This window comes from Mustela nivalis (assembly GCF_964662115.1).
Source record: "Mustela nivalis genome assembly, chromosome: 20".
NCBI lineage: Eukaryota > Metazoa > Chordata > Mammalia > Carnivora > Mustelidae > Mustela > Mustela nivalis.
This window is the reverse complement of record NC_139039.1, coordinates 725,049-744,671: the sequence shown is the minus strand read 5'-3', so window position 1 is coordinate 744,671 and position 19,623 is coordinate 725,049. Positions and strand designations below refer to the sequence as shown.

Here is a 19,623-nt window from a genome sequence, read left to right as displayed (position 1 = left end):
AACTGTGAAAAAACTCTTAAGACCATAGCAATAAATGCATTTGATAAAAAAATAAAGGCACCTGATAAAAGGTGATCAGCCATTCTTTATAAAAATGAAGATAAAAACAGAAGGAGGTTATGCAGGAGGGATTATTAACCGGGAAGCACTAGATCAAGAGGTAGATAAAATGAGCCCATATTTGTCAAACAGTGACAGAGCCCCATGCGTGCGTGTATAGAGGCGAATGAGCTCATGGATGAGCACCAGGCTGTCAACAGGTATTATAGGGACAAAGGCAGCGGTGAGGAGAGGAGAGTCTTAACAACAGGGAAGAAGGTAAAAGGAGGATTGCAGTTAAAAATTGTGCATGATACAAACACATGCAAATAAGACCGGATATTTTCCCGTATATAGTTTTTTAAAACCCTGCACACATTACTGGAACTACCAACTCTTGCTTTCAGCTCCGCAGCCCTCGCGTGCTTTTCCAGTACCAGGATGCAGGGGTAGATCCTCCGTTGGTGAAATCCTATGTCATTGTACTCCAAAAGGGACAGGTGAAACAGCGCAGGGGCTGGAGATCGGAAATCAGGCATCGCTGCGCCCACCCCAGCTCCCTGCTCGCCCAGCCCCCACTCTGAAGCAGCGGGCACTTGGAGCTGTTAAGAAGCAGGGATCTGAGCAGTTCTCTGGTTTCCCCTGGAGCCATCTACATCCATCATATTTCCCACAGCTCTCCCCGAGTGTTGGTGCTGGCTCCCCCCGAGTGTTCCCTTAGCTCCTAGCACACCCTTCTTATGAGAGCACCTAGTACTCCCTGTCACAGTGCTCTGTCTGTCACATGCATCCATTGATCGACTTTGTGCTGGTTGAGGGCTGGAGCCCCCTCCTGTTAACTCCTCAAGTCCGTTTCTAATGCAGCAGCACCTGGCACTTAAGTACCCTGTCAGTACCTGCCAAATGAATGAAATGTACTCAAAACATAGTATGAAGTCTGCGTTTTGAAACTCCTTTTTGGAGCCGTTTGCTATCATTTTCCCAGGCAATTTAAAAAATTTCCAGCCTTGCTGCCAATAACCTGAAGGGGTAAAGGAATGCCGGTGTGCCCCATGGGACATGTCACTCTGGATGGTCCTTCAGCAGCAGGGACTTTGATCGCGCTCTTCCAAACCTAGCAGGATGGTGGAATGGGTACGTGGCTGAGTGCCTCCCGGGTCTGACCCTGTGTGACACCACCCGGTGCCTGCAGCTGCCCTCTGGAAGGTGTTGCTTTTGCGGCAGAGCCAGAGGGCACCAAGTGTGTGTCTGTCTCCAAAGTCCTGGGCACCACATCACAATGCCTCCCTGAGAAGCAGAATCAAGGACAGTTGCTGATCTTCATTCCTTCCCACCAAAGGTATCTCATACACCATCTTTGGAAGTTGGAGCCAGGGGGCGCCTAGGTGGCTCAGTCGGTTAAGTGTCTGCCTTCAGCTCAGGTCATGATTCCAGGGTCCTGGGATGGAGTCCCACACATTTGCCTCCCTGCTCAGCGGAAAGCCTGCTTCTCCTTCTCCCTCTGCCATTCCCCCCACTTGTGCTTTCTGGCTCTCTGTGTGTCAAATAAGTGAATAAAATCTTTTTAAAAAGCTTGGGCCATACTCTTTAGCCATTCTACTTTCCCTGGGGTAATTTGCCACCTCCATGAATTTACCTGCATCTTTCCCAAAATCTACTTATCTTCCAGCCTTCTTGACCATAATGAGTCTATAAATTTTCAATAGACAGTGTGAACTTACACTTGCTAATATTTGCATAACATGCACCTCTTTCGATCTCAAAGAAAAGCTTCGCACTGCAATGGTCTCTAATCTCCAATTAGGTTCTGTTCCGGGATCCCACTGGAATTCTACGCGCCTGTCCCCTAAGATGCTATAAATTGTGGTCCAGTTTCCCAGCCAGCCAAGGAAAGCACATGGGAAATCTTGCTGAATTATGAGTAAGAGCCAACGAAAGGGAACATATTTATCTGCCTCGAATGCTGGGACCTGAGGAAAGCAAGTTTCATTACAGACAAATCAGGAAGGAGGTGCAGATTGCTTTTTATGTCACTCTGGAGTGGAGGTCTGCCATTGATCATTAAGGCCATTTCCTTCAATGCACTCACCAAAGTGATACTCACTTCGGAGTGGACAAAACTTAGGAAATGGCCAAGGGGAGCTCTGCTTACACTTTACACTCTCAGCATTTATTTGTATTAATTTCTTTATAGGGCAGTATAGAGACATGAGACCACATTGAAAAAGCAAAGCTTGTCATCCTGTGGCCTTGGGTCAAGATTAGAGATAGTGCTGCTCATGTCAGTTTCAACCTCCAGTGGCCAAGGGTTTGATCTGACGCTCTTTCAAGTTTTCACCATAGCCTTTCTCAAGCTCAATGGCCAATAATCCCACAGGAGGAGATTTTAGGGCCCTCTCAAACTTCTGTTTTGCTATCTCTCCCCAGCCTGCTTTCTCTGCAAAAGTCACCACTTTGCCTGTGCATCTACCACCTCTTAGAGCTTTTGGAATCAGCCACGAATTGCAGTGCTGATTCCTTCCATGACCACATATTGTTTACAGAAAAACTCTTCTTCGTTATGCCTTGCCAGTCAGAGTGACGGTTTCATCCGCAACCTGGACCAGGTTCGGGAATGTTCTACACATAAATGTGAGCAAATGTCTTCTGTATTGAGAGACATGTACATTCTGTAAATGGACTCTATTGAAAAACCAATACATAGGGTACACTTATGTCCTGACCCAGCTGGAAGGAGGCACTTTATTTCCATCTTTCAGAAAATTGCTGTAACACATTGATTTTCATAACAAAGAAAGCAGTTTTGTGTCGTCTACCAAAAGACTGTCATAGTAAGCAAAAATTGCCTCTTTGGAGTGAACAAATTAATAAGATATTTTCTAAATTTCAAAATAACAAAGACAGAACGATGTCTGTAATGCTAAGTGCATCCCCTTAGTTGCAGGACATTGTGTCATGGACCACCTGAGCAATGACACATGGCGGCCGGTAGTCTGATTCACCTGGCAACCTGTTAAAAGAAAGTCTTGCACATGACAAGCTTTCAATAAGACAGTGACAAGATGGCCAGGAAGCCAGCCTTAGCTGGCTTTTTCAGGTGTCCAGACATCTAGTCAACCTACCTCACCAACTCATCACCATGATTACTGGAGTAAACCCAATCTCTTCCTTCCCCCCGGAGATGGGAGAAGAGCCACTCACACGTTTGTATGGAATTCTCATTCCCCCTCGCTCTTTCCCCACATGGCGTTGTCCACGAAATAAATAAACAAATCTTTATGTCACCCGGAAGTTCCTGGGTCAAATTACACAACTCGGACAATTTTGGGTCACTACAGCCTTTTGTTTTTCTCTCCACCTTAAGCCTTCTGGGTGACCAACAGCTATCTAAAACTCATGTTGCTGCCATATGCTGATGTTCTGCTTCATCTTCCCAGTAAAGTTCAGTATTTTTCCCTAAAGTTTGGTTTATCAGTATCTCCAGCGTCTATCTCCAGCTAGGGTCATGATCCCAGGTCCTGGGATCAAGTCCCACTCTGGACTTCCTGCTCTGCGGGAAGCCTGCTTCTGCCTCTGCCTCCCATCTCTTATGAATAAAAAAAGAAAATCTTTTAAAAAATTTTAAAAAACCATTTCTATCTTCCCACTTTTAAAGATTAATTCTAGGAATTATTGCTATAATTCCAAGTGTCCTATCTCTTTCTTAAAAAGTCTACTCCAGGGCACCTGGGTGTCTCAGTTGATTAAATGTCTGACTCAAAATTTTGGCTCAAGTCATGATCTCAGGGTCATGGGATTGAGCCCTAGTGAGGCCTCTGTGCTCAATGGGGAGTCTGCTTCTCTTCTTTTCCCTTTGCCCCACCCCCCTACTCACATGTGCACACACGTGCTGTCTCTCTCTCTCTCAATAAATAAATAAACAAATCTTCAAAAAGTCTTCTCCAAACGGAGTTTGAGAAATAGTCCAGTAAGGGGCTGGAAGAAAATATTATAAGTTTTATTCATATTTCATGTCATCCATTTAACTGTTTAGCTTTTGCATGTCATTTATAATGTGCATAATAATTTAGAGTAGTAGAGTCTATAATTTATCAAAAATTTGCTTAAATTGGTGGTATGTATGCAAATATTTTTGTATGTATGTATGTATGTATTTACGTATTTATTTATTTTTGTGAAAGAGAGGTGCACAGTAATAAAAGGAGATCACTGCTCCAGGGACCCAGATATTTCCCCAAGTCCTGTTTCCTTCCATTCCCTCTGGGCTTCATTAGAACCCCTTAACACCAATCTTGTCCCTAAAACACGCCCTCTGCAGCACCAAGTTCGAATGCTTAACTCGGGCCATCACTGCAGGCTGTACCGGGATGACCTTAGGGAAAAGGGTGGTGGGTCTCACGGGTTAGCTGTGTCACCTCCATGAACAGTCCTTTGTTCTGAACAGCTAGTGCAGCCCACGTTTGCAATCACAGGCTCTGGCACCAGAGTGGGCGTAGATCCCAGCTGGCCCCTCAGTAGCAATATGGCTTTGGGAAAGTTGTGTCATTTCTGGCCCAGACTTAAGGCTCATCCATAACGTGGAGGAGAAGACAGTGTGACCCTCAGTGGGCTGTTGAAAGGATCACGAGATGGTTCGACTCAGATGCTCCGAGGTACCCAGCACACAGTAGGCCCACAGTAGAACAAAAAGTTGTTCTATTGATCTTATAGTTACTATTACTCATACTAACAAAACTGATCATTTGAGATGATTTTCAAGCGAAGTGTCTTTGCCTGGATTTCTAAGATTAACCTACTTCAAAATGAATTCTGCTCTACTGTGAAAAACGAGCTAACCAGCAGGTTTCTTCTGCGTCTTTTCTGAACTTTTTAGAATCCTATCTAGAGAAAGGTTCTAAAGGAAGGCAAAGTGCATAAATACTCTTGCTTCAAAGGATGTGTAGTAAATGATTAATTTTGCCAAAAAACAGTGCCTTGAACATAAAAGATGTTTGACGAAGCTCACTGTAGACAGTGTATCCCTCCAGGATTCATAAGTTGAAAACTCAATGTCCAAAGGGACATAACTAGGAGATGGGGTCCTTGGGAGATGTTTAGGTCATGAGGGTGGAGTCCTCATGGGCGAGATTAGTGTCTCCATAAGAGAGACCCCACAGAGATCCCTCGCCTCCTCCACCTTGGAGGTTATAGGGAGAAGATGGTCATCTGTGACCCAGGAAGTGGGCACTTGAACATACAAGGAATCTTCCAGGGTCTTGATCGTAGACTTCCCAGCTTCCAGAACTGAGAGAAATAAGTATGTCCCAACTAAGATAAAGCTTGCCTCTTATACTGAAAAATAACACAAATGTTAACAACAATTAAAAAAAGGAACAATCTGGCCAATGACATGTAATGAACATCATCTCTCCTCTACAGAGCCAAGAGCTTAATTAGTTTTGGGCAACTCAGTAGAGTATGATTAAACCAAAGAGCAGAAAGATGTCTAAATGCTCAAGTCCTCTGCCTCCTACTTTTCTGTCAAAACAAAAGAAAAGCCCTAGGCTGGTTTTGGTTGCCACCAAGCACAAAACAGCCAAATTCCAAATTAGAAAGCTCTGGGGTTTAATTGTGGATGTATGGAATTCCATAGAAGCTCTCTTTGATCATTCCAAAGGATGTTTCCCTCAAAGGTTACAAATACATCTCAGCCTACCAACCATCTCAGGCCTACCACAAAAATTATATATACACTTTTAGCATTTTAAAATGTGTCTAAATTTCAGTTTCGGATCCAGTTTTGACTATTGTTATGGGCTTAGTTGGATGCCCCCAGATTCCTACATTGACGTCCTAACACCCAGCATCTCAGAATGTGGCAGTATTCAGAGACAGGATTTTTAAAGAGGTGATAAAGGGAAAACGAGCTCACTGGGGGTGGGCACCAAGCCAACAGGACTGGTGTGCTTACAGGAAGAAGATATTAGGACACAGACAGTACAGACTGAAGGACAATCGTTTGAAGACAGAGTGGAGAACACAGCTATCTGCAAGCCAAGGAGAGACGTTTGAAGAATCGAACCCTACTGCCACCTTGATCTTGGACTTCCAGCGCCCAGAACCATGAGAAAATAAATTGCATGTTGCCTAAGCCACCCGGCTGTTGATATTTTGTTTACGACAGCCCATGACTCAGAAATTTGAGGACCTCCCCCCCAGACTTTATCCTGAAGTTCTGTTTCAGCTTCAGGGGCTTGTGTAATACTACTGTATCAAGGAGGGAGGCTCCTGCCATTCCCTGCACTGGGTCATTGAGACACTGCACAGCTGTCCCCAGGGCTGGCTACATAATTTACAAGCCCCATGCAAAATGAAGATATAGGGCCCTTTGGGCAAAAACAGGGAGGAAGTGTTTGTTAAAAGTACTAAAATAGAAAGCTCATTTCCTCCATGGTCTGTCTTCTGAAGGGGCATGGCTGCTGTTTTCTATTTGCATTTAATGTCATTCCAAGCAAATAAAAATTTTAAAATGTGATTATGGGCATGATTCTTGCCATTCATCTTCGCAGGGTGCAATGTCAGTGTTAAATAATTCACGCAGGGATTCCACAGCTGGGGCACACCCACGTGCCCTCTTCTTATCAGAACCGTGGAAATCCTGCACAAGACCAGCTCTGCCATCTTTACCTCACTTGGGGACTCACACCTGTTCCACCGACCCTGCCTCCCTCGGCTTCCTGATGAGTAAGGAACTTGACAAGATCAGGAGCCGGGGGCTGCCTTTCTTTCCCTTCCCTCCTAAGTCACCACTTCCAAGGCTTGGCTAACACAGGGAGGTGACATGAGTGAGAAAGGACAAGACAGGGTTCTGGGCTGCTCACAAGAGGCCACCGCCTCCTGCCGGTGCTCAGAGCAAGCTCTGATCTGTAGGGAAGGCAAGCTCCGGTTGACTCGGTCATAGACGTCACGTGGTCAGCGAGTCTTGTTGACCACCACTCACGAGGTGTCCATTTCCATGCTGTGCTCACCGGGCAGGGCGAGCAGTACATGCAAATGAGGAGGCAAGGAATGGTGGATACCCACAGTGGGCTGTCCCCTCCACTATGTACATGCTCCACTGTCCCACCTGTTATGCCCCAATAATGGGTCCATAATTAAAAGAGCGAGACTGATACAAAGCGAAGGTCAAACAAAGCTTTATTTCGCACCAAGCATCAAGAATCAAACTGCCCAGCCAGGGCCGCTTTTCTTACAGAGAAGTCGACCCCTCTCTCCTTTACGGACTAGCTTTTAAGGATATAGGCCATGCGGGTGGGCCTGGTCATGCACAGGTGGCCAATGAAATTGTAACATACAGAGAAAGCTGCACAGTGATGCTAGGTGACCAATTGAAATACAACTTACCTTTTAGTAGACATTTGAACTAGCCTATCACCTTGGTTAGGATTGGTGCCCAAAAGATTCACAAAGGGCGGGACCCATACTCCTTGGTAACTAGGGAGACAGTATGCAGCCCTCCACTGATCAGATGTCTTACCTGGCCTGACCCACCCTTGTATTTGGGCTTTGTTACCTGAGGTTGATTTCCGGGACTTGTTTTTAAGTCCCCTGGGAGAAGAGGAGCAGGGACAGCTTAAGGGTTAAACAACAAGGTTATTGTGTAACCTCAATGGAAGCCTCTGGCTAAAATATAAAAATATAAAAAAGTCCTTACACCACCCACTTCGCTCAAAAAACACAAAGTCAAAAATAAAACTGAGTAATTCCTAGACATTGAGAGAGAAGCACACTGACTTCACCTTAGAACCCTTCTGAGGGCGGTGCTTGGCGGGGGTAGGGGGGTGTGGGGAGGTTGGGGGTGGATAATGGGACCTCTGAGGGTGTGGCCCAAAGGGCAGGGCCCTTTGGGAAGGGGCTTTCTGGGGGAGGGGCCCTTCTGGGATCAAAGCCCTGGGTGGGGGCATTCCCTCTGGGGGCAGGGCTGGGAGCAACCCCAGAAACCTGGCCCACAGAGAAGCTGGTCCTGTCTCTCCCTCTGCCCCCTTTCACCAGGGACCCCTAGGCTTTGGAGACTAAAGTCAAAATTAAAGCCATATGTCTAAATGGTTCATACTGTGGTTGGGTAGTGTTTTTAACATTAATTGACTGGTTTTTCTCAGTATTTATCAAACCTTTCCCAACTCAAGGCTTTTTCTTAAGCAGCAGCGCAAGGCTGGCCCTTCAGTTGGGTCAAGCTGTTTGGTGATTCTCTGTAAAAACCCACTCTCTTGTGCTGCTCAGGAGGGCAGTGTTGCGTCCTAGGAGAAACATAAATATATATCAAATGTGTTTACAAATTATATTTATATGTATACATTCAATTCTATGTTTACATATATATGTATAAAATAAAAATTAAAATATTGTTTAAAAGGCTGTTTTTTGGGTGGCTCGGTGGGTTAAAGCCTCTGCCTTCGGCTCAGGTCATGATCTCAGGGTCCTGGGATGGAGCCCCGCATCCGACTCCCTGCTCAGCCGGGAGAGGCCTGCTTCTCCCTCTCTCTCTGCCTGCTTCTCTGCCTACTTGTGATCTCTGTCTGTCAAATTAATAAATAAAATCTTTTAAAAAATGCTGTTTTGCAGGGAACCTGGGTGGCTCAGTCCTTAAAGCGTCTTTTTTCCACTCAGATCATGATCTTAGGGTCTTGGGATGGAGGCCCACATTGGGCTCCCTGCTCAGCAGGAAGCCTTCTTCTCCCTCTCCCACTCCCCCTGCTTGTATTCCTGCTCTGTCTCTCTGTCAAATAAATAATTTTTTAAAAAGAAATACTTTATTAAAAAAATATATGTAAAATGCTATTTTGCCCTCTATCCTGGTAAGATTGAACACATTCCTAACAAGAGATCTTCCTTGACTCCGTGATAAAAATTTAACATTGTCTTAATGAATCCTCACAACATCCGCCTCCCCAACCCTTCTCAGATGTTACAATTAAGGTTCAGTGAAGTCCAAACACTGGGCCTGAGGTAATATACCCAGTATGTGGCCTCTTGGCATAGTCTAGCAGCCCAAATTGGGGGCAAGGGTATTTGAGTGTCGTTGGCCAGGATGAAAAAGCTGAAAGATGAAAAGAAGGGTAGTCTTGCTTTTTGGCCCCAAAAAAGAGGATTTAGAAAGAAAGAGACCTGTCACCCAAAGGAGGAGGCTCCCCACTGATCCCGGCTGGGCAGGAGTCAGAGCAGAAGGGAAACTCCCATCACCAAGGAGAATGGGCTTCTCCTTCATACAAAAGCATAGGATCCCTCTCACCTGATATGTTTCTGTCCCATAGTCATCCCCCTCTGCCTGCCCCATAATAGCATTCTCAGGAAATGGCTGAGAGATACATTCAACATGCAGAATTATAGCAAATAAAGTAATCTTTGACCCATCCTGGGAGCTTCTGATTACTGGGAGGGGCCAAGCCATCCTAGGGCAAGTGCATTCATTTCAAGAACCAGTAAAATGACTCCAAGAGTATCATAAGGGCTAGTGATCATGACCGGTCCAGAAATATTTCTGGGAGTCCCTTTTAACATCCCTCCCATCATTTCTTCTCATCTCCAAGGGAATGGTACTTAGGTATTCTGAAAGAAATATGCATGACTAGTAAACTGTGTGTGACCCCTGCCGCCTAATTCATCCCTCACCAGCAATTAACACTGATGGTTTGGAGGATGGCTACTCCCCTGGCAGGGCAAGAGCTGAAGCAGAATGTATGGGGCGAGGCGACTCTTCCCCCTGGATATAAATAATTAAACCCAGTAGCCACCCTTCCTGCTGGCCACTGTCATTTAGGTATGGCTGAGTATCCCTAAATGGGAATGAGATGGGGGCGGGGGTGGGGGAGGGAAGCAGGTGACGGTCAAAAAAACTACAGTAGCTGCCACTGAGGGTCCAACCTGGCATTAGACTGAGCTCAAGTCCTGATTCCATCATATACGAGCTGTATGAACTTGGAAAACTGAGTTCAACTCTCGAAGCATCTGCTTTGCCCCCCCTTGGAGTGAGAATAGTCAGTAGGATTGACTTCACAGGGCTTATTAGGAGGATTAAATTAGATACTGTTCATTTAGCACAGTTTCTGGCCTATAGAAGGCACACATAAAAGTTGATTATCGTTTTTATGGACCTCCAACTTTAAGCCTTCTATAAAGAACCAAATGATATCTCTGAAAAATACCAACTGCCTACAAGGTTGTAGGGAAAGTGGTATCTATGTTGACCTGATTAGAAAAAAGTGGAAAATCTCTCTTGTTTAAGCCTTGTTGAAAATTTTCTAAACTCTGTCCGCTCTTCTGCTTTAGTAATTAGAACAAACATTGGAGACTCGTGGTTTTCTGATAATTGAGTTGCTCGTTGTAACACAGGGCAATTCGACATTAGTGTTTATTTAAAAAATTACCGCAAATGAAGATGAATGGTGAGACGTGCACTAAATTTGATGAAACTCCTAACGTGAGTGTTTCTGCTTGGGATTCTCTCTCTCTTTTTTCTCCTATGATCTGAGAGCGGATTACATTCTACTTGGGGGATGGCTCAGGTCAAATGTGTGGTTTTGCAGGTGCCTATCCTTTCACAGACAATCTTGGAAGAACCATCATTGTCTCTGTAAGAAAACGGAGGGAAAAATGTGATTTTAACACTCAGCCTACAACAGTTCAACAATCTACCAATGTGAATTTAGAAATGCTGAGCAGGTCCCCCTTCTAGTAAGGAATATCTCTCCCTTTTTCTTATAATACCTGAGTTTCTACAACTGAGCAATCTACTCTTTTGTGTAAAACAGCTTCCCAGGATTGTTTCTCCTTTAAACGCAAGTGAACTTTGGGGATGGCACTCAGAACCCTTTATTTTACTGGACAACTGTGGAGCAGGGGTTGGGTGTGTTTCAAGAGGGAAAATATCCACAAGGGGACAGAAAAAGTACATAAATATACAAAATCCCATTTTCCAAGAATGTAAAAAGCTAACTTCCAGGGGAGTCTGGGTAGCTCAATTGCTCAGCATCTGCCCTTCAGCTCAGGTCATGATTCCAGGGGCCTGAGAATCCAGCCCCGTGTCGGGCTCCCTTCTCAGAGGAAAAACCTGCTTCTCCCTCTCCCACTCCCCCTGCTTGTATTCCCTATCTCATTGTGTCTCTGTCAAATAAATAAATAAAATCTTAAAACAAAATGTGAACTTCCAATATTTATTTTTTTTCCTTTGCTCTAAATATCTCAATGTTCATTTGTTGAAAGCAATTGATTGAAGCCCTGAAAAGAAGTGGTAGATTGAAGCACTCATCAGAGTTGTTTGTGCTGCTTTGCAGGGGTCTGGCTGCACTAAATTATTTCAAGAAGTATTAATTATCTAAGTCACTCAGAAGAAGCCATTTACCTATTTGATTTTCTTTTTTTAAAGAGAATCTTTTTTTTTTAAGATTTTATTTATTTGTCAGAGAGAGAGAGGGAGCGAGAGTGAGCACAGGCAGACAGAGTGGCAGGCAGAGACAGAGGGAGAAGCAGGCTCCCTGCCGAGCAAGGAACCCGATGTGGGACTTGATCCCAGGACGCTGGGATCATGGCCTGAGCCGAAGGCAGCTGCTTAACCAACTGAGCCACCCAGGCGTCCCCCTATTTCATTTTCTGTGGTTCTTGATCCTTCCCCCAAATTCTCACAGGCATCCGCAGCTGGCACAGAGTCCGCTCCCATAACTATAATCCCTGTCCCATACTCTCACCTCCATCATACATCATACATACCTGATACAACCGCACCTTGGTAAAAACCCAACCCTCTGTCCACCCTACATCTGCCCCTGGCAGCTGAAGGTGGTTGGTGAGAAAAGCAACGATGCTGGAAGCTTTCACATTAAGTTTTTTTTTTTTAAGATTTTATTTATTTATTTGACAGAGAGAGATCACAGTAGGAGAGAGGAAGGGAAGAGATCACAGAGAGAGGAAGGGAAGCAGGCCCCCTGCTGAGCAGAGAGCCCGATGTGGGACTCGATCCCAGGACCCTAAGATCATGACCTGATCCGAAGGCAGCGGCTTAACCCACTGAGCCACCCAGGCACCCCTTTCACATTAAATTCTCAGGCACAAATCCAAGTATGTTTCTCTGACTGACAGAATCTCCACTCTTCTCGTGAAATATTTTGACTATTTCACATCTTCTTTCCTCCAACCTTCAGCCAGGGCTTCTCAACACTGGCCACACTTTTGAATCACCTGGAAGACTTTAAAACACAGGAGTGCCCACCTCCAGAGGATCTGATCTAATTGGTGTAGAACCAACTAGATTAATATCCAATTAGGGTCTGGATATAAGTGTTCTTTTAAAATTCTCCCAGTGATTCTAATGTACAACCATTTTATTCAGAGTGAGAACTGAACACCTTCCATCAGATACAGCTGATGACCGACCATTCTGATGACTTCACTGAGAAAAGTAAATTGAGGGCACCTGGGTGGCTTCAGCTCAGATCATGGTCTCAGGGTCTCGGGCTCTCACATCAGGCTCTCTGCTCAGCAGGAAACCTGCTTCTCCCTCTCCCTCTGCCTGCCTCTCTGCCTACTTGTGATCTCTCTCTCTCTTTCTCTCTGTGTCAAATAAATAAATGAATAAAATATTTAAAAAAAAATAAAAACAAACTGGGTGGGTGTGTAGGTGGCTAAGTGGTTAAGCGTGTGAATCTTGGCTCAGGTCATGAGCTCAGGGTTATGAAATCGAGCCCCACGTCAGGCCCCATGCTCAGCGGGGAATCTGATTGAGATTCTCTCCCTCTCCTTCTGTCTCTTCCCCCTGCATGTGTGTGCTCCTGCTCTCTCTCTCTCTCTCTCTCTCTCTCTCCCTCTCTTTCTGTCAAATAAATCTTGAATAGAAAAATCGGTAAGGAAAGAAGACCCACAGAATCCCACTAAGTTTACCTGGGTGGAACCCTTACTCCAATCCCTTCTGAGTGAGGACAAGCCCCTCCACTTGGGGTTTCTTCTCATTTCCCTGATCTCTGAGTATGAATGTGCTCCAGGACCCAACCTCAGACTTCTCCTCTGTCTACACTGAGTCCTTGGTGACTGTCCCTCTTCTACCATCTGTCTCCTGATGACTCCACATCTACACCTCCAGTCCAGACCTGGATTTTGAGCTTTCTTCAACTGCCTGCTTTCCAGATCTACCTAGATGAGTTAAACCCAACATGTTCAAAAACAAGCTCTTATTCTTCTCGAGCTCTGCTGGTCTTGCAATAGCTCAAACAGGAAACTGTAGAGTCATTCTTGATTCATCTCTTTCTTTCACTGCCCACGTTTAATTCTTTGGTAGAAGCTGTGGATTCTATCTTCAAAATATATTCTAAATCTGACCAGTTCTCCACACTTCAGTTACTCCCACTGTGGTCCAAAACACCGTCTTCTATAGCCTGAGTTATTGTAATAGTCTCCTATGTGGTCTTCTGGATTCCATTTTTGCTCTGTTCTAGTTTATTTTCCACTCAGCAGTTAAAGCAATCCGTTTAAGACAAGTCAGACCTTGTTATTTCTCTGCTCTAAGATCTCCAATGGCTCCCCACTTCACTCAATACAAAATTCAGTCTTACAAAATATAACACTCAACTTCCTTCTCAATTCATCTCCTACCTCTTCACTCAGCTGTCTCTGCCTCCGCTCACCAGCCTCCTTAGTGTCTAACAGAGTACAGCAAGTGCTTGCCTCCCTTGGGGGGTTGCACTTGTTTCCTCTTCTTAAATGTACCCGTCTTGTTCTCTGAATCCACTCAAGGATCTGCCAATGTCTTTTTATTAGAGTAATCTCCCCTAACTGCACACACAGCCAGCACCAGCACCATCACAATCAACATAGTTTCTGTCCCTCTTTACTTTTGACTTCTTATCAACAGCTGACATATTATATATTTATTTATTTACTGTCTGTTCTCTCTGTTCTATTTGAATGCATGTGCTATAAAAATGGTATTTGTGGGGGCTTTTTTCCTGATTTATTCTGTGTTCAGAAGAGGATTTGATACATAATACTCAGTACATAATTGTTGAACGAATGAATGAATCAATGAAAATATCAGGTTATCTCAATCATAAGAGAGATTTCTCTCAAGCATTTTCTATAGTATTGCCCCATTTCATTCTCTGCACCTCTGGGCTGATTAGTAGATAAAATCATCATGTAAAATCAGTTTGAGCAAGGTTGGATCCTTAAGCTTCTATGTCATCTAGGACTCCAAATGTCACGGTGTACCATGCACATTTGCCTCCAGCCTTCTCCCCCATATTTTGGTCATGGATCAGCAGCTGTGGCATCATTCAGCTTTCTTTTCCCCTCCCCTGTCTCAGTTCCAGGAGGTCCTCCTTGGCTTTGGGCCCCCTCCTTGTGGGTGATGAAGGCAATGTAGGGAGAGGCAGCAGCTTCCCTGACTCACCCCTGCTTTCTCCATTCATACTGATCCAGTAACGCATAGCCTGTGCAGTACAGGGCTGGCCAGGTCAGTCTCTGCCACCTTAGGACCTCATTTTTGTTCCCTGCGGCAGCTTGGCCATTTGCAAAATCAGAAATTGTAAAAGTACAAACAGGAGACAATATGCCATATTTTATGGATTTTAAGATGCCCCTCCCCTCCCATTTTCTTTCACATCTCCAATGTCAGGAATTGTCTTATAGTTGGGGCTGAGCAGGTGGAAGTCCCTATAAAGTTACCACAGCTTGACCCTGTGCCATGTGGTTACTGCTCCTAGGGCACAACTGATCATCTACATCCCTTGGCATGCCAAGCCACAGGCCTTTTGAGGACCATTTAAAGAAAGAAAATAAACTGGTTATTATATGAAAATCTCAGATAAGGAAAAAAAAAAGAAAAAATAAAAATAGAAACCCCACCAGCATCAAACCAAGCAGAATGGAGGGGTGGCAATTTGGATGACCTCAGAATACTTTTATAAGAAGTGCAGCATGAAAAAAAAATCTTGAGAAAGGAGAACAAAGCTGGAGGTATCAGTTTCTTGGATTTCAAGATATACTACAAAGTTATAGTAATCAAAACAGTAGGGTCCTGGGAGAAAATATATATTCATAAATCAATTGAAACAGGATAGAGAGCCCAGAAATAAATCCACAATTATATGGTCAATTAATCTTTGACAAAGGAGGCAAGTATATGTAACAGAAGAAAGTCTCCTCAAAAACAGTGTTGGGAAAACTGGAGAGCCATTTGCAAAAGAATGAAACTAGACCACATTCTTTTACCATACACGTAAAGAAACTCAAAATGGATCAAAGATCTAAATGTGAAGTGTGAGGTGTGCCTGTCTTGCTCAGCCTGGACAGGATGTGACTCTTATTCTTGAGGCTGTGAGTTTAGGTCCCACATTCAGTGCAAAGCTTACTTAAAAAAAAATTTAAATGAATAAATGAGAGACCTGAAACCATAAAACTCCTAAAAGACAATAAGCAGTAATCACTTGGAGATTGGTTTTAGCAACATTATTTGTGGTTATGTCTGCTTAGGCAAGGGAAACAAGAACAAAAATAAATTATTAAGACTACAACAAAATAAAAAGCTTTTTCACAGTAAGGGAAACCCGCAACAAAACCAAAAGGGAACCTACAGAATGGGAGAAGATAGTGGTGAATGATAAATATAATAAATGATTAATAACCAAAATATGTAAAGAACACACACACACACACACAAAACCCCCAAAAAACCCAAACCCCAACATATAATCCAATTGAAAAATGGGCAGAGGACTTAATAGACATTTTTCCAAAAAATACATACAGACATCCAATAGACATGTGAAAAGATGCTCAATATCACTCATCATCAGGAAAATAAAATCAAAACCACAGAGAGATCTATCACCTTATACTTGTCATAATGGCTAGTATTAAAAAGACAAGAAATAACAAGTGTTGGCCAGGATGTGGAGAAAAAGGAACCTCTGTACATTTTTAGTGGGAATGTAAATTGGTGCAACAACTGTGGAAAACAGTATGGAGGTTCCTCAAAAAATTAAAAATAGATTTACCATATGCTTTAGTAATTCTAGTACTTGATATTTACCCAAAGGAAATAAAAACACTTGATTCAAAAAGATATATGCCCTCCTAGGTTTTCTGCAGCACTATTTATAATAGGCAGTATATGGAAGCAGTTCAGGTGTTTATCAGTAGATGAATGGGTAAAGATATGGTGTATATAGATATATAATGAAATATTATCCAGCTATAAAAAAGAATGAGATCTTGCCATTTGTGACAACATGGCTGGATCTAGAAGGTATTAGGTTAAGAGAAATAAGTCAGACCGAGAAAGGCAAATACCATATGATTTCACTTCCTTTTTTTTTTCTTTTTAAGATTTTATTTATTTATTTGAAAGAGAGAGAGATCACAAGTAGGCAGAGAGACAGGCAGAGAGGGAGGTGAAGCAGGGTCCCCACTGAGCAGAGAGCCCGACTCGGGGCTTGATTCCAGGAACCTGGTATCATGACCTGAGCCAAAGGCAGAGGCTTTAACCCACTAAGCCATCCAGGGGCCCCTGTAATTTCACTTCTATATGGAATATAAAAAAAGAAACAAATAAAGAGACAAAAAAAAAACAGAAATAGACTTTTAAATACAAAGAACAAACTGATAGTTATGGGAGGGAAGGTGGATGGGGGATGGGTGAAATAGGTGAAGGGGATTAAGAGCTACAAATTTCCTGTTATAAAATAAATAAAATAATTTCCTGTTCTCATCTGAAGATGAAAAGTACAGCATTGGGAATACAGCTAATGATATTATAATAAGTTTATATGGTGACGTGATGATATACTTACTGTGGTGATCACTGAGTAATGTATAGAATTGTCCAATTACTATGTTGTACACCTGAAACTAATTTAACATTGAATGTCAGCTATATGTCTAATAATATTTTTTAAGTGCAGCATGACAGAAGCTCTGGGTGGCTCAGAGGAACATATTGTGAGAAAAATCTGGGCACTGAAATCTCTCAGTTAGAAAGTAAATAAAAGTAGTGAGATTCTTAATGTGAGGTTTGGAAAAACGTTAACCAAAAATTTTAACTTTTATTTTTATGTATGCATTAAGGCCATATGTAATAAAAATCTGTCTAAATACTTACCAAAGAGCTTTTTGAATACATTTAAATTAAAATATTAATGAAAAGAAAACATTGTATCATAGTTTGAATGGTAGCATTTTTTGTTTCTTATTAAACTATACCAGGAAAGGAGGCCAAGACTCAATGAAATATGGCTATTATCCCCAGTTTCACAAGAGCATGAGCCTCTCTGGCTTAACAAAGCCTAAGGAATCTACTACAGAAATGGGTTGTTCTTACTACCCTGGAGCCTTTTGTGCAGACTATGAACCAAAAGCTCAATATTAATCTTAAAGTTAATTATATTACAAAGTTGTATTATTTGGAAGATGTGTTTAAATGACTCAAAGTTAAAAGATCTCAGTATAATGCTGGTTCTATAATTATCCTCCCAGAAAACATTACTTGTAAAACTTAATGATGTAGAACCATAATCATAGCATTGAGTAGGAGGTTGCCAAGCAGATGGGAAAGTTTTTTGGTTTTTGTTTTCCAGTTGTTTTCTTCCCTTTCCTCCCCTCCTTTCACAAGGAGAATCAGCCACCTGTTTTTAAAGGATGAAGTATTTTACTGTTCTTGGTTGGAAACATTTGTTTAAACAAAGTAGCACTTGGTTGCTAAACCCTTGATTCTAAATGGACATAGCCATCTCATTTTTGTTGGGCCAGGGTTTGGATAACAATTTGATTTCCCAGTCTGTTTCTTTTGTGACCATATAATCCTCTCCCAGTGTTGCATGCTCTGTGAGCACTTGAGAGCTCATAAACACAAAGACTCTGAGGTTTCTTTGGGATTAGCACCATACAAATGCAGATTTGGCACAATGGAAGACTGATTCCATCCTTGTAACTGTTACTGCTCTACTTCCTGCTTCCTCTGGGTAGCAAAGCAAGCCACTGTTTTTAAAATATACACTTTAGCTGCTGACTTTTACATTGGCTGCCTGGAAAAGAGAAGGAGTTCTTGCCTATGTATTTCAGTGTTTTGATCCCTTTCAATTATTTTTTAAAATATATATCATTAAATTTTACAGGAGTATTACAGAATTCCTAATTGCAGAATTTGAACTTGAGCTACGCAATCTTACTTTTCGTCTTCAATCTATGTGTCATTGACCCTTTTAAGTCTGATTACCTGTATGAACTCTCTTCAGAATCTTCTCCTGGTTAACACAGTATAGAAAAGTGCTGGAAACCAGTTCTTTTCTGTGACACAATTCTTCCAACGGAGTTGAAATGCTTTGCAAACAATTTCACGTATATCAGCCAATTCATATACAAAGCAATGTCATGTGAATCCTTTCCTTTTTATATATCATATTTCAGTGATGATCAGGAATTCATGCTGGTACAGAGACTCTGGTTTGGTAGGAGGAAACAGGGGCTTGCGAGGGGAGGGCGAGAGCAGAAATTGCTCACCTGCTGTTAGAACTGACCTTAGCTGGTGGTACCAACATCTTCACCCTTTATGCATCTGCATCCTTTATGCATGAAATAGCAATATGCCTTTCCCTGTCGTGTAATCCTTATTTAGTTAATACCCAGTAGGATTTGTAAGCCCTTCACATCTCTGTGGATTTATTTTATTTCAGAGTGCAAGTGACTTTATGGCCCAATTACCATCATTGTGACTTATTGCATTATTGTGGGAGGGAGAGAGGAGCAAGAAACGCCTGATCATGTGTATCGTCATCAATGGAATGAGTGCCACGCACTCCTGGCCAAGGCAGAGGGATGGTGAAACCTTTCTGATCTATTGTTTATCAGAACACTGAAGCCTGGGTGATTGTGCTGTATTTTAACAGACAAGTGTGTCAAATGTATGGGTGAAGATGTTGCAGTGGTGGTGTTAGAGTAATTAATATTTGGAAGGTAATGAATACTTTGAGTTTAAAGATGTCAAAGGTCAAGGACGGAAGGAATGACTAAGATCGGATGTTGACCCCCTCAAATTACAGGGGTATTGAAGCGAGACTGAGTCACCACCTGACCCCAGGAATGAACCAGCGAGGCGGGCTCCTTATTAGAGCAAGGCTCCCGGAAGCCAGATAGCCCTTGTGCTTGCAAGAGCTCAAGGCACAGCCGGCTGTGGAGCACCGAAGCAGCAGCAGCCACAGCAGCCACGGGAATCGTGACCCTCGGGCCTGGCGCCTACTTGGAATTTCCGCAGCGCCTGGTTCAGAACCACCGGGGCGGACAGCTCCCCGCCGCTGCCGGCGCCAACTGCAGAAGGGGACCGAGAGCGCAGGCTTCACGCTCCGTGAGCCGGCTAGGGCAGCGGGAAGACCGGCTGCGTTCCCCCTAACCCCCGACACCCACTCGGTTCCTCCCTTCCCCCTGCAGGGCCGCGCGGGGCCTGCGGGTGGCCGTCCCGGGCCACACGTCCTGCAGGCGAGGAAGCCACCGGCCGCCCTCCCCGCTGCCGCCGCCACTGCCGCAGCTGCTTTCCTCGCCCCGCTCCGCCGAGGGGTGTGGGGCGTGCCC

General features: G+C 43.6%; 1 protein-coding gene across 6 annotated transcripts in view; it reads left to right on the top strand.

Moving 5' to 3' along the window:
- LOC309855346 (conserved oligomeric Golgi complex subunit 2-like) overlaps positions 1-19,623 on the top strand; it is a 175,154-nt gene that overhangs the window by 38,451 nt on the left and 117,080 nt on the right. The window contains exon 7 of one of the 6 annotated variants that reach the window (XR_014306736.1): positions 5,805-5,963. The exons of 1 other annotated variant lie outside the window; for it this stretch is intronic. The gene's annotated coding sequence lies outside the window, so the exon portion shown is untranslated. 4 more of the 6 variants (XR_014306737.1, XR_014306738.1, XR_014306739.1 and 1 more) reach the window with 4 other exon arrangements.